The sequence below is a fragment of the Plutella xylostella genome, chromosome 30, assembly GCF_932276165.1.
Source record: "Plutella xylostella chromosome 30, ilPluXylo3.1, whole genome shotgun sequence".
Classification (NCBI taxonomy): Eukaryota; Metazoa; Arthropoda; class Insecta; order Lepidoptera; family Plutellidae; genus Plutella; species Plutella xylostella.
The window spans coordinates 2,106,141-2,116,913 of record NC_064010.1 but is presented as its reverse complement, the minus strand read 5'-3'; the positions used below and the strand labels follow the sequence as shown (position 1 = coordinate 2,116,913).

The 10,773-nt window shown below is 38.3% G+C and overlaps 1 non-coding gene across 1 annotated transcript; it reads left to right on the top strand.

Annotated features, from left to right (window-relative positions):
• Positions 1-8,741: 8,741 nt before the first annotated feature.
• Trnal-uag lies at positions 8,742-8,821 on the top strand. The gene has a single exon. It is a non-coding gene; the product is annotated as a tRNA-Leu (tRNA).
• The last annotated feature ends 1,952 nt before the right edge of the window (positions 8,822-10,773 follow it).

The window sequence follows — 10,773 nt, the reverse complement described above, 5'->3', positions numbered from 1 at the left end:
TGTCAAAATGTATTTATGACATTTGGTTTTTCCATATTATGTTTATGTAGATTCGAAAGAAGTATCGAATCCTGTGATCGCTGCACAGCTCCCGAAGCTTAGGGCCGCGCGGGTTCGAATCCCGCCCAGGGCAAATATTCTTGTCATAAGCCATAAAATACTGTCTCACTGTGAAACTTTGGTTTTAATGAAGAAGACTAGCCAGCCAAACCTTCAGTCAACGCAACACATAGTTAGCGATGCAGATAACCTCGCGGCGTGTTTTGAAACTATACAAGGCCAGAACGCAGAGGTTGGGACTGCTCGCGTATATTTTCAAATTAAAATGGTGCCATGATTTACTTGAAAGTATACAAGGCCATTACGCACTAATCGCGTATATTTTCAAGTCAGTTGGGCCAAAATTATGGCTTGAAAATATACTGCAGCAGTTACCACTGCGTACTAATCGTGTATATTTTCAAGCGCCAAGCGGCAATGCGAGCACTTGAAACTATACGTGATTAGTTACCAGGTAGCCCTATGGGTGCGTTTTGGCCTTGTATAGTTTCAAAACACGCAACCTCGGGTCTATATTTCGTTGTATTAAGCGTGCCGATTATTCGTTTATTCGTCGATTTAGAGAGTAACAACCCAAAGGTACTGTACAGTTAGGGATGGGACGCCCGTGTTTCTAATCTCCCCACATATTTATTTATTAATTTATAGCAACGTAGCATAGCCCATCTCTAGTGGACAGTCTCCCCAGCTCCCTCCAGACTGCACACTATATGGGTCGAGTCTCGCTTCCTCCATGCAATGATAGCGACACGCCGCGCCGAAATAACTACCGAGCCACACTCTCGATACACGAATACAGTGCGACAACTCTTGCTTAGGGTGAGGCCACACGAGCGAGTAACTTCCCTGCCCCCTTCGTCCCCGCGCACATATTTCTGCCGAAATACACGACTCACAACTCTCGATAACTCTCAAGATGCTACGAGTTTATAATAGTCTAACTTTCAAGCAGCTTGAATACTCGTATTAGAACAAATGGTTTATATTATTTAGTTTAGAAGACCGAATGGTGTCGTGTTGAGTTACCCTGACTGCTACACTGAATGTCCCGGGTTCGATTCCTCATAATATTCTGTTTGTTTGATGGCATTTATTACTCTATAGAGTCTATAGCAACGTAGCATAGCCCATCCCTAGTGGACAGTCTCCCCAACTCCCTCCAGACTGCACACTATATGGGTCGAGTCTCGCTTCCTCCATGCAATGATAGCGACACGCCGCACCGAAATAACTACCGAGCCACACTCTCGATACACGAATACAGTGCGACTACGGACATCTACATAACACAGCATAGAATAAAGCAGAAGGGCTACGGGCACGGGGTGCAAGACGCGCACGTCAAGACGTGACAAAGACTCGGGAGGGAGCAAGACGGAGAACTTTTGACACGTCTTGACTTGCGCCCTGTGCTAGGTTAGAAGGGCAAATATTCTTGTGATGAGCACTTGTTTGCCTTGTTGTTATTGTCGTTGTTGCGGACCGACACTCATATTACAGGCCCTGTCTAGTTTGGGGTCCCCAGCTATTTATTTATTAATCCACAGCAACGAAGCATAGCCCATCTCTAGTGGACAGTCTCCCCGACTCCCTCCAGACTGCACACTATATGGGTCGAGTCTCGCTTCCTCCATGCAATGATAGCGCCACGCCGCACCGAAATAACTACGGAGCCACGCTCTCCATACACGAATACAGTGCGACTACGCTAGCTTAGCAACGGGTGAAGGCGGTAGGAGTTTATGTGTTGTGTTCCATATGTCGACAGAATGGTGCAGTGGTTAGTGACCCTGACTGCTATGCTGATGGTCCCGGGTTCGATTCCCGGCCGGGCACATATTTGTTTAAAGACAGATATTTTGTACTCGGGTCTTAGGTGTTAATATGTTTATTATAATAAATGTATCTGTCTAAGTAGATCATATAGTATCATCTGTCCGATACCCATCCATATTACAGCAGGTTCTGCCTATTTTGGGGTCGGATAATCGTGTATGAGGTATCCCCACATATTATTATTATCATTATGTATAATCGTAAAGTGGGAGTGCACCCCCCCCACTCTGCGGGGATGTCCGGGTGTGTTGCATGTGACAGGTCTTTAACGGGAGCCGTCAGAACCGGCGTTATGCGATGTTATAATAAATATAGTTTTGACGAGATGCAACTGCAGTGCCCTATCACTATACTCTGTCCATTATATTATTGGTTTTTAGACATTCAAAATCCCATACATATTTGACGACTGCAAAGGAAAACCAACTTTACTTACCAGAAATAAGGAAACGTTAAAAATACAATAGCATAGTGGAAGCTCTATAATGTACTTAAATAATCATCACTGAAAACCAGTTCTTAGGTCTAAGCTTCTAGTGCGGGTTTTGCAATTTACGAAAACTATAAAAGTTTACGTTTTCTTCTGTCATCTGCATACATTATCTGTCAAATGTTTCCTGATAGTCTCCTCTAGAGGCGCAACCATTCATCCATTTCTTATGCATTCGAACACAGGTGATATAAACTGTGCTACCAGCCGAATATTTTTTTACCGCACTTAACGAGTTTCGTATTTCATTAGCCGCACTCTATAAAACACACTACCTACGCTGTCTTTTGTATAAATAAATACATCATCACATTAATTTAGAGCAGAGAAACTTAATCCACTTAACAAAAATCGATACAACGCATCTAAAAAACGGCACAAAACTCAAACTATCCATGCACGAAAAACAAAAATAACGGTCATAAAAATGTACACGTCCGCGTCAGCGTCAAAAATCCAATAATAATAAATTCACATCAAAATGCAGTGCATTCTCACGGGAGAACTATTCGAAAACTCGAATAGTTCGACACGCGTTGGTATTATCGAGGAAACATCTGATAGCGTACTACCATCGACACATCCTAATCCTAACTAATCCCAACTAATATTATAAATGCGAAAGTAACTGTGTACCTGTCTGTCTGTTACTCTTTCACGTCAAAACTACTGAACGGATTTGAATGTAATTTGGTATACATACGGTCTAGACCCTGGGAAAGAGCATAGGCTACTTTTTATCTGGAACTTTTTAAGGCGAAGCGAAGCGCGCGGGAACATCTAGTTAGCTATATTAACCATCCACAAGCAGCGTCACCCGTCTGTCAAATCTGACGTAACTTGTATGGTTCTCACAGATGTTTGACAAGCGATCGTCGCTGCTTAAAGAATGTTAATGTGTGGTCGTGGTAATCCCACTGATAGCTGATGGCCTGGAAAACCTCTGGACTCAAGCTGGTGATGGCCCATACCTAGTATTAAACCAGTTATCAGCTCTCAGTCGGTAGTGAGCAGTAGTAGGTGACTTCCTCTCTGCAAAGCGATAATAGTGCAAATGCATTGAGTCACTAGTTTCAGTGATGGAATTAAGTGGATACGCCAGGTTATTAAGGCCAAATCTGACTTTAAATTGGTGGTGGTGTGGAAACAGCAGAACCGAAATGATTGTGTTTAATATAAACAGAAGGTGATATACTATGGCTAGTGGTAATCCGAGGCAGAAGACGTCAACCCCTAAAGACACTCCACAAGTCCACACCGATAGATGTTAATGATGCGCCAAATGCCGATAATGCACCTGGCTACCATTATGATAGCATATCTCACGAATGCAATACCTTTAACATGCCGTATCGACGTCAACACGACGTAATCCCGTATCAATTTGACAAGCTGCCAACGTATTATCAATAGCTGATCCAGCCTCATCCACAAACATTTGTTTCCTAACATCCACACTCTCGCTGGTAAGTTGGCGCACACGGGAACCCGTGCGTCCTTCCGTTCGGCCGATACCGATAGCTCATTGTTCCGTGTACGTTTGCTCTACTTTGCGAGATGAATACGGGCATTTAGGTCGATTGATGATACGAGAATAGCGCCCCCGGTTTTGTTGCATTTTTTGGATGCGTCTTTTTGCTGTTTTGTGTAGGAGTGTTGTAGTGATGTAACGAATATTCGCATTCGCATTCGCATTCGCAAGATTTTTTGCGAATGTTTTGCGAATATCAGTACTTATTAACAAAAACTATTTGAAGATAATGGTAGGTTACCCTCTAAATCACATTTCCAGTCTTACTTTATCATTTGGTATTATTTATTTACTTTGGGAAATGAAACTTTAGATGTTAATAGTTTCATAAGACATAAACTCTTTAAACAAACAATAAGCGTATTTTGACAGTATACAGGATTATTTGCAAGTAGACCTAATCCTTTCAGGAGGTGACCTGAACATTTCCAGTCGATTGAACCCTATAATGCATAATCCGAAACTTAACAATTTCTAAGATATTTAATATTTAAGTTTTTTTTAATTGACAAAATGTTATGCTTAGAACCGAAAATAAATAAAAAAAACTAGCTATATTTAATTTTTTTTGTTGTTTTGCATAAGTGACACCTTTTTAAACTAACTAAAATAATCAAATGTGCATTATTTGACTTAAATTAGACACAATACCTCAAAATAATTAAACATTTTAAAATATATTGAAAACGTAAAAAAATATAAGTTAAATTAAAAAAGAATATCATGTGACATATTCTCGTGCACTTCAACTTAAAAAATTATCAACTTATAAGCTTTCAAATGAGATATTTCAATATCAAATCGATTTAGGTATCACCAAGATATGGCCAAAACAACCAGCACAGACGGACAAAATTCAACAGGAAAACTAACAAGATTAGCCCAATTTAAAGGTAAAAAGTGTGATTGTTTTCAGTCCTGTTGACTTTAGTATGGAAACCCCTATTGAGTTTTCTCTGCGTTTTCTGGTTGTTTTGGCCATAATATCTTAGTCATACGTAAATCGACTTGATATTGAAATATGTTATATAAAAGCTTATAAGCTGAAAATGTAAAAAAAAATATTAAATATCTTAGAAATGGTAAAGTTTCAGATAATGAATTATAGGTTCAATCGACTGAAAATGTCTTCCTCTATCACCTCTTGAAAGGATCAGGTCTACTTACCAATAACCCTTGTAGTATCAGAATTTAAATACGTTTAAATGTTTCGTGTAAGTCATCCTCAGAAACCGCACACAGTCGCAGTGTGTCGTAACAGTTACGGAGCTAACTAAAGTGTTACTACTTTTACAAAAAAACTGCGACTAGTGTTGGCTAGTCGGATTCGGAATGTGCCTAGAACCAGGCCTGTGTCACTCCGCGCATGGGCGGCGCAGGCGCCAGCCTGGCGCCTGCCCCATCGAGGGGGCGAATCTAGTCGGCTGCCGCAAGCGGAAGACGATACACGCGCGCGCTATTTGTTCCTATTTCGTACTAGTTTATAAATGTCGTATTTAGGTATTTATTAAAATTTATGAAGAGAAAAATGGACAAAAAAATACTGTGCCGTATTTAATTGCTTAAATACGGATCGTGATCCAAATTTATTTTTTTTAGTTTACCAAAAGATGCTGACAGGTAAAACTAATCTAAGTATTTTATTGATTTATTCTACGTTCCTTATTTGAAATGAAATTAATCCGAACTACAAACCCTTTTTTTCTCCATGTTGAACAAAGTGTATTCCAATTTTGTTTTCGTTAAAGTATTAAATTTACAGACACAACTACCTTCAAAATGTATTAATGAATCGATTATAAAATGTGCGCTGAGTGGGATTAGTGCTTAACGAAACTAACACGTTCTGTATCATAATATAAATTATATCCATAATATAAATTATAACGAAAAAAAAACATGTTTTCACAAAATTAAATGTTTTAGGTACTTAGATTCATACATATTTTATGTACCTACTTCAAAATATCTTAACTATGAAATTGTTATTGTTTTACTGGTTATTTCCAATAGAAAAAAAGTTTGGAATAGCTTTGTATTCTAAATTCAAATTAATTTTGTTTTAAAACATGACATTCTTTTTACAAAGTCAGTCCATTGCTTAGTAAACGTTGTAGTCTGTGGTGCTGAGGCAACCCTAAGGTGGCTTCTTTTTCAATGCGTATAACCACGTATAACTTATTATGCACCGTAGTCCAGTGAAATAAGGCGCATATTCCCTCAAAAATTAATTGGTAGGTAAGTAAATAAAAACGTGTGCGGCTGGAACGCGATCTAAATTAGATCTTATTGCTTATGGGATGGAGTCATATTTCTTTGCAAGTCATTGCGAAGATGGACTTCTGTACCTGGTACTAGTTATTATTCTGTGCTAGAACGTAACGTACCTAGTTCAGTACGAGACTGCCACTAAACCATACAAATGGCTCTAAATTTGAACACAAGCTGAATATTCGCATTCGCATTCGCGAATGTCGATATCAGATATTCGCATTCGTCCAAAAACACACATTCGTTACATCACTAGAGTGTTGTAAGAGGATGGCTTTTATGACCCGCGACCAAAAGAGGCGATTGTTGTAAGTTTGTCGTGTCATGTCTGTCGCAATGAGTTAGCCAATTAAATTCAGTATTTTTTATCTGAAAGAACCAAGCTCATCCTATCGTATCCTACTAATATTATAAAGGCGAAAGTTTGTGAGTGTGTATAAATATGTGGGGACATCTCACACACGGCCATCCGACCCCAAGCTAGGCAGAACCTGTGTTATGGGTGTCGGACAGCTGATATATCTACACAAATACATAGATAGATAGATACTAAATATAAATATCAACACCCAAGACCCGAGTACAAATATCTGTCTTTAAACAAATATCTGCCCCAGCCGGGAATCGAACCCGGGACCTTCGGCATAGCAGTCAGGGCCACTAACCACTACGCCATTCGGTCGTCAAACGGTATGTTTGTTACTTCTTCACGTCAACACGGCTGAACTGATTTTAATGAAATTTGGTATGGAGTTAGCTGACACCCTGGATTACATCTTTTAAATAGCGTTAAAATCATTTAGCGTATTTTTTTAAACGAAAACCTTTTAAATTTATATGGCGAAGCTAAGCTCGAAGGGAAATGCAAAACAACAACGTATATCCTTTACAATTGTATAAAATATTGCACAATGAATTTATGTCGCTATACAATTGAATAAAAACAAGTACAAACAAACTTTATAACATAAAAGCTAGTGTGCAGTTAGAATAGAAGATGCATTCAGTTTGCCTTGCCACCAGTTTCTATAACGTTGCAAAGTTGGTACTACTGAGTAGTTCATATTACTTCATATAAATAGGCTGTGGGTACAGCGGTTCTGTTAAAGTGAAAAGTTTTAATATTAAATACATACACGATAATAAAGGATGAATTTTGGTTTATTGTACAAATTGCGAGTTCTATTTGATTTTCGGCGGCATACGAACCTATGTATCTCTGTTGCTGACCGTACATACATGATACAACATAATTAAAATATATATATACAAAAAATGAGAAAAACGACCTCACGTGATTAATGGACGGCCCCTAATGCAACAGTTTGCGGTTAAACAACGAACGACATCGATAATTAACCCTTCAAGCAGTTATTTAATATTGATTTCAACCCTTGAATAGGTGCAGTGTACACCAAGTACAGTGAAGAACCCAGAAATGTAGATCCAGATTGACGTTACGCTAAGCATGACACTGATAAAATATTTCGTAATATTATTATACACAGTAGTAAATAAAAGAAGGTAGTTTTATTTGCAGGCACACGTCCCATTTCGGTTACATTAGGTATTTTATTGATATTTAATTTGAATAAATTAATAACAAATATACTTATTAAATTATTTCATTACAGTAGTAGTGTAGCACAAAGAGCTTCATCACTGTACTGTAACTTCACTGTGTCCTCGGCCAAAGCTAGCGAATTACAAATGAAGCCCAAAAAAAGGATGGCGACCGTCTGTCTGTCGGCGGAACCCCTCTTTTATTCCGGTCCTTTGCGCCCCCCACTTTAGCTTAGGGTTCCGCCGGCGAATTGGGTCCTAGGTTATAAAATATTCCGAGGGTTTTATCCTTTTGGTGTCCCGTGCCGTGACAAATTGCGAGGAATCATGAGTCATGAACTCTTGACAATAGCAACAAAACAACACCACATTTTGTCGTCATTCCCGCGAGTTTTTAAGTTGGGTTAGGTTATATCGATTTCGTCGCGCGCCATATTACACGGTTCACCGCACCCCCTATTGCTACATCATTTTTGATTAACGACAGAAATTAATAACATTAGCAACGGCATGGCTTTTGCGAGTAATAGTAATAATACAATACAATTGTATGCCTTAGTAAATAGGAGCTAGTTTAGCGCGCCTATCTTTTATTTAGCCGATTGGAAGAAATTGTGTGATCAAACGAATTTCTGTGTATTTACTTATTTAGTTTCGTGAATTTTCTGATAAAAACGTAGTAGTAGACGCTTTATTTAAAAAATATAATGATGCAAACTTTTACGTCTTTTGAACTTTGACTTTCACCCTGAAAGTCAAAGTAGGGTCAAAGTTCAATAACCAACGATTTGACGAGACTAAAATCGATGAAAACGTCTGTAAAATTTTCAATTGCTCAAAACGCGTCTCTTTCTACCACGATTAATGTGAAAGAGACGAAAATATGTTCGCAATATACGAGTATAGTACGTACGTAATAAGAAAAGCGTCACACGGTACGTTATCATAGCGTATTGATAACAAATGCTAATTTCGCAACACTTTACACAAGGCAGCGTGGCCGAGCGGTCTAAGGCGCTGGTTTTAGGCACCAGTCCGAAAGGGCGTGGGTTCGAATCCCACCGCTGTCAGATACATTTTTGGTTTCAAGTGCTCATAAGATTTATAATTAGTAATCTTTAGATGGAAGTACTAGACGGGGTTTCTTTGCAATGCTAATAGGGAATATGCAAGTGGTTCAAATAAAGGTCAAATATTATTTATAATAAACTTTGTTGTTTCATAACTACGACTCCATCATTATTTTTGATTATAATTTATTTTTGAGCAAGTAAATGAAGTTGAAAAGTACAAAAAAACTTCGGTAAATTCTAACTTCCGAGAAACGTCACCCATTTTCTTAGGGCGGATGTGACGTCATAATTCTTTATATATCAATCTCAGAATAATAACTTCTTTGCGTTTGCGTATAGTTAAATAAATGTCAAGTGTAAACAAAGAAATGTTAATGTCACCGAGTATTTGTGATGCTCGTTGTGATCAGATACGATGGATCACATAAAAATTCTTCCAATACGAGTAGATCCTAGCCTCCTATAACCTCTCCACTTCTTGTTTGATATGCTTGTTTGTTTGCAAAGTTTAGGACTTTTTATATTTTTTGTTGGTAGTGTATGGGCTGCCACTAGTTGTTCTATTGTAATGAGGCGTAAACAGCCATTCGCTAGTCAACGAGCCACTCAAATATGCTCCATATTGCAACACAATAAAATTAAATTTGTATTGTAAGTATTATGACATGAACATGACACAAGTTGCTCTTTCTACTTTTAGGTTATAATGGCAGTCGTTAGTATACGTGCCTCCAGCTATAATCCTCCAAAATTTAAACTCAATAGAAACTATTTCTGATGATGCCAAAAAATAGTCGTGAAATAGTCATAAATAGTCGTGTTTTCCAAAAAAATAGTCGTATCATACTTGCGGAGTTAGAGCTATACTTTATGGAGGATTATAGCTGGAGGTCTCCAGCTATAATCCTCCAGCCTCTGCAGAACAAACGGTAAGGCCTATCGACTTGGTTAAGGTCTCAAAAAATAGTCGTGAAATAGTCGTAATGACATGCCAAATTTCAGAAATAGTCGTCCAAAGATAGCAGAGATATAAAGGTACTTTGCTGCAGCCCTGGTGGAGGATTATAGCTGGAGGTTTTGAAAATATCGAATATCTTTGGAACTACTATGACTATCGGTTTGAATTATGTCTCAAAAAATAGTCGTGAAATAGTCGCTTCTATTTATTATAATTTTAAGCTTGATAAAAGCTGTTAAATAATTATATCAAATTCTTCATACAAATCAAAGTGGACGAGAATGCCAAAGCAAGCCAGTACACAAAAAAATAGCACCGTAGCATTGAAGTACTCATGTCGAATTTATCTATAAATCATTTATTTCGTCATACTTTGCATCAATAGTATCTAAACTAATCTTTGGTATGACATTTTATTGCTTTTGCCTTTACCTTACTGTGTACAGAGAAAACGTATGCCTATACACGCACACATTTATCTCTGTTATCTTGACAAACGATAGCGATGACGACTACGGGGATGTAGTACCTAGGTCAGTTATTGTCATCCCTTACTATCCCGTGATCAGATAAATATTGCTATCCTTGTCTCCTTTCTAACCGGCATGCATCGCACGCATAGAACGCGTGAGCGACCGCATAACGTCTTGACAAGCTATAGAAAACCGGTATTTATTACGTCCCTTATGTGACCGCCGCCGCGCGCCGCCGCGCGCCGCCACCGGTGAAGTTGGGGTTAGTATTTTGCATGTTTTGTTTGATAATTTGTTTACAGTTTAGTGCAAACTATGGTCACGATCGGTGTTATTGTTGGTTGTTAAAATATTGTGAGTGCTCTATACGCATGCATAATAAGTACCTAGTTCCTTAACACACATAAATCATCACATTTCATATATAATTGTTAATGTATGTATTATTATATAATTTAGTATTAACTTTAGTTTAAGCGCGTGTTCCGACCAAAACTGTTACCTCGTGTACCTGATCC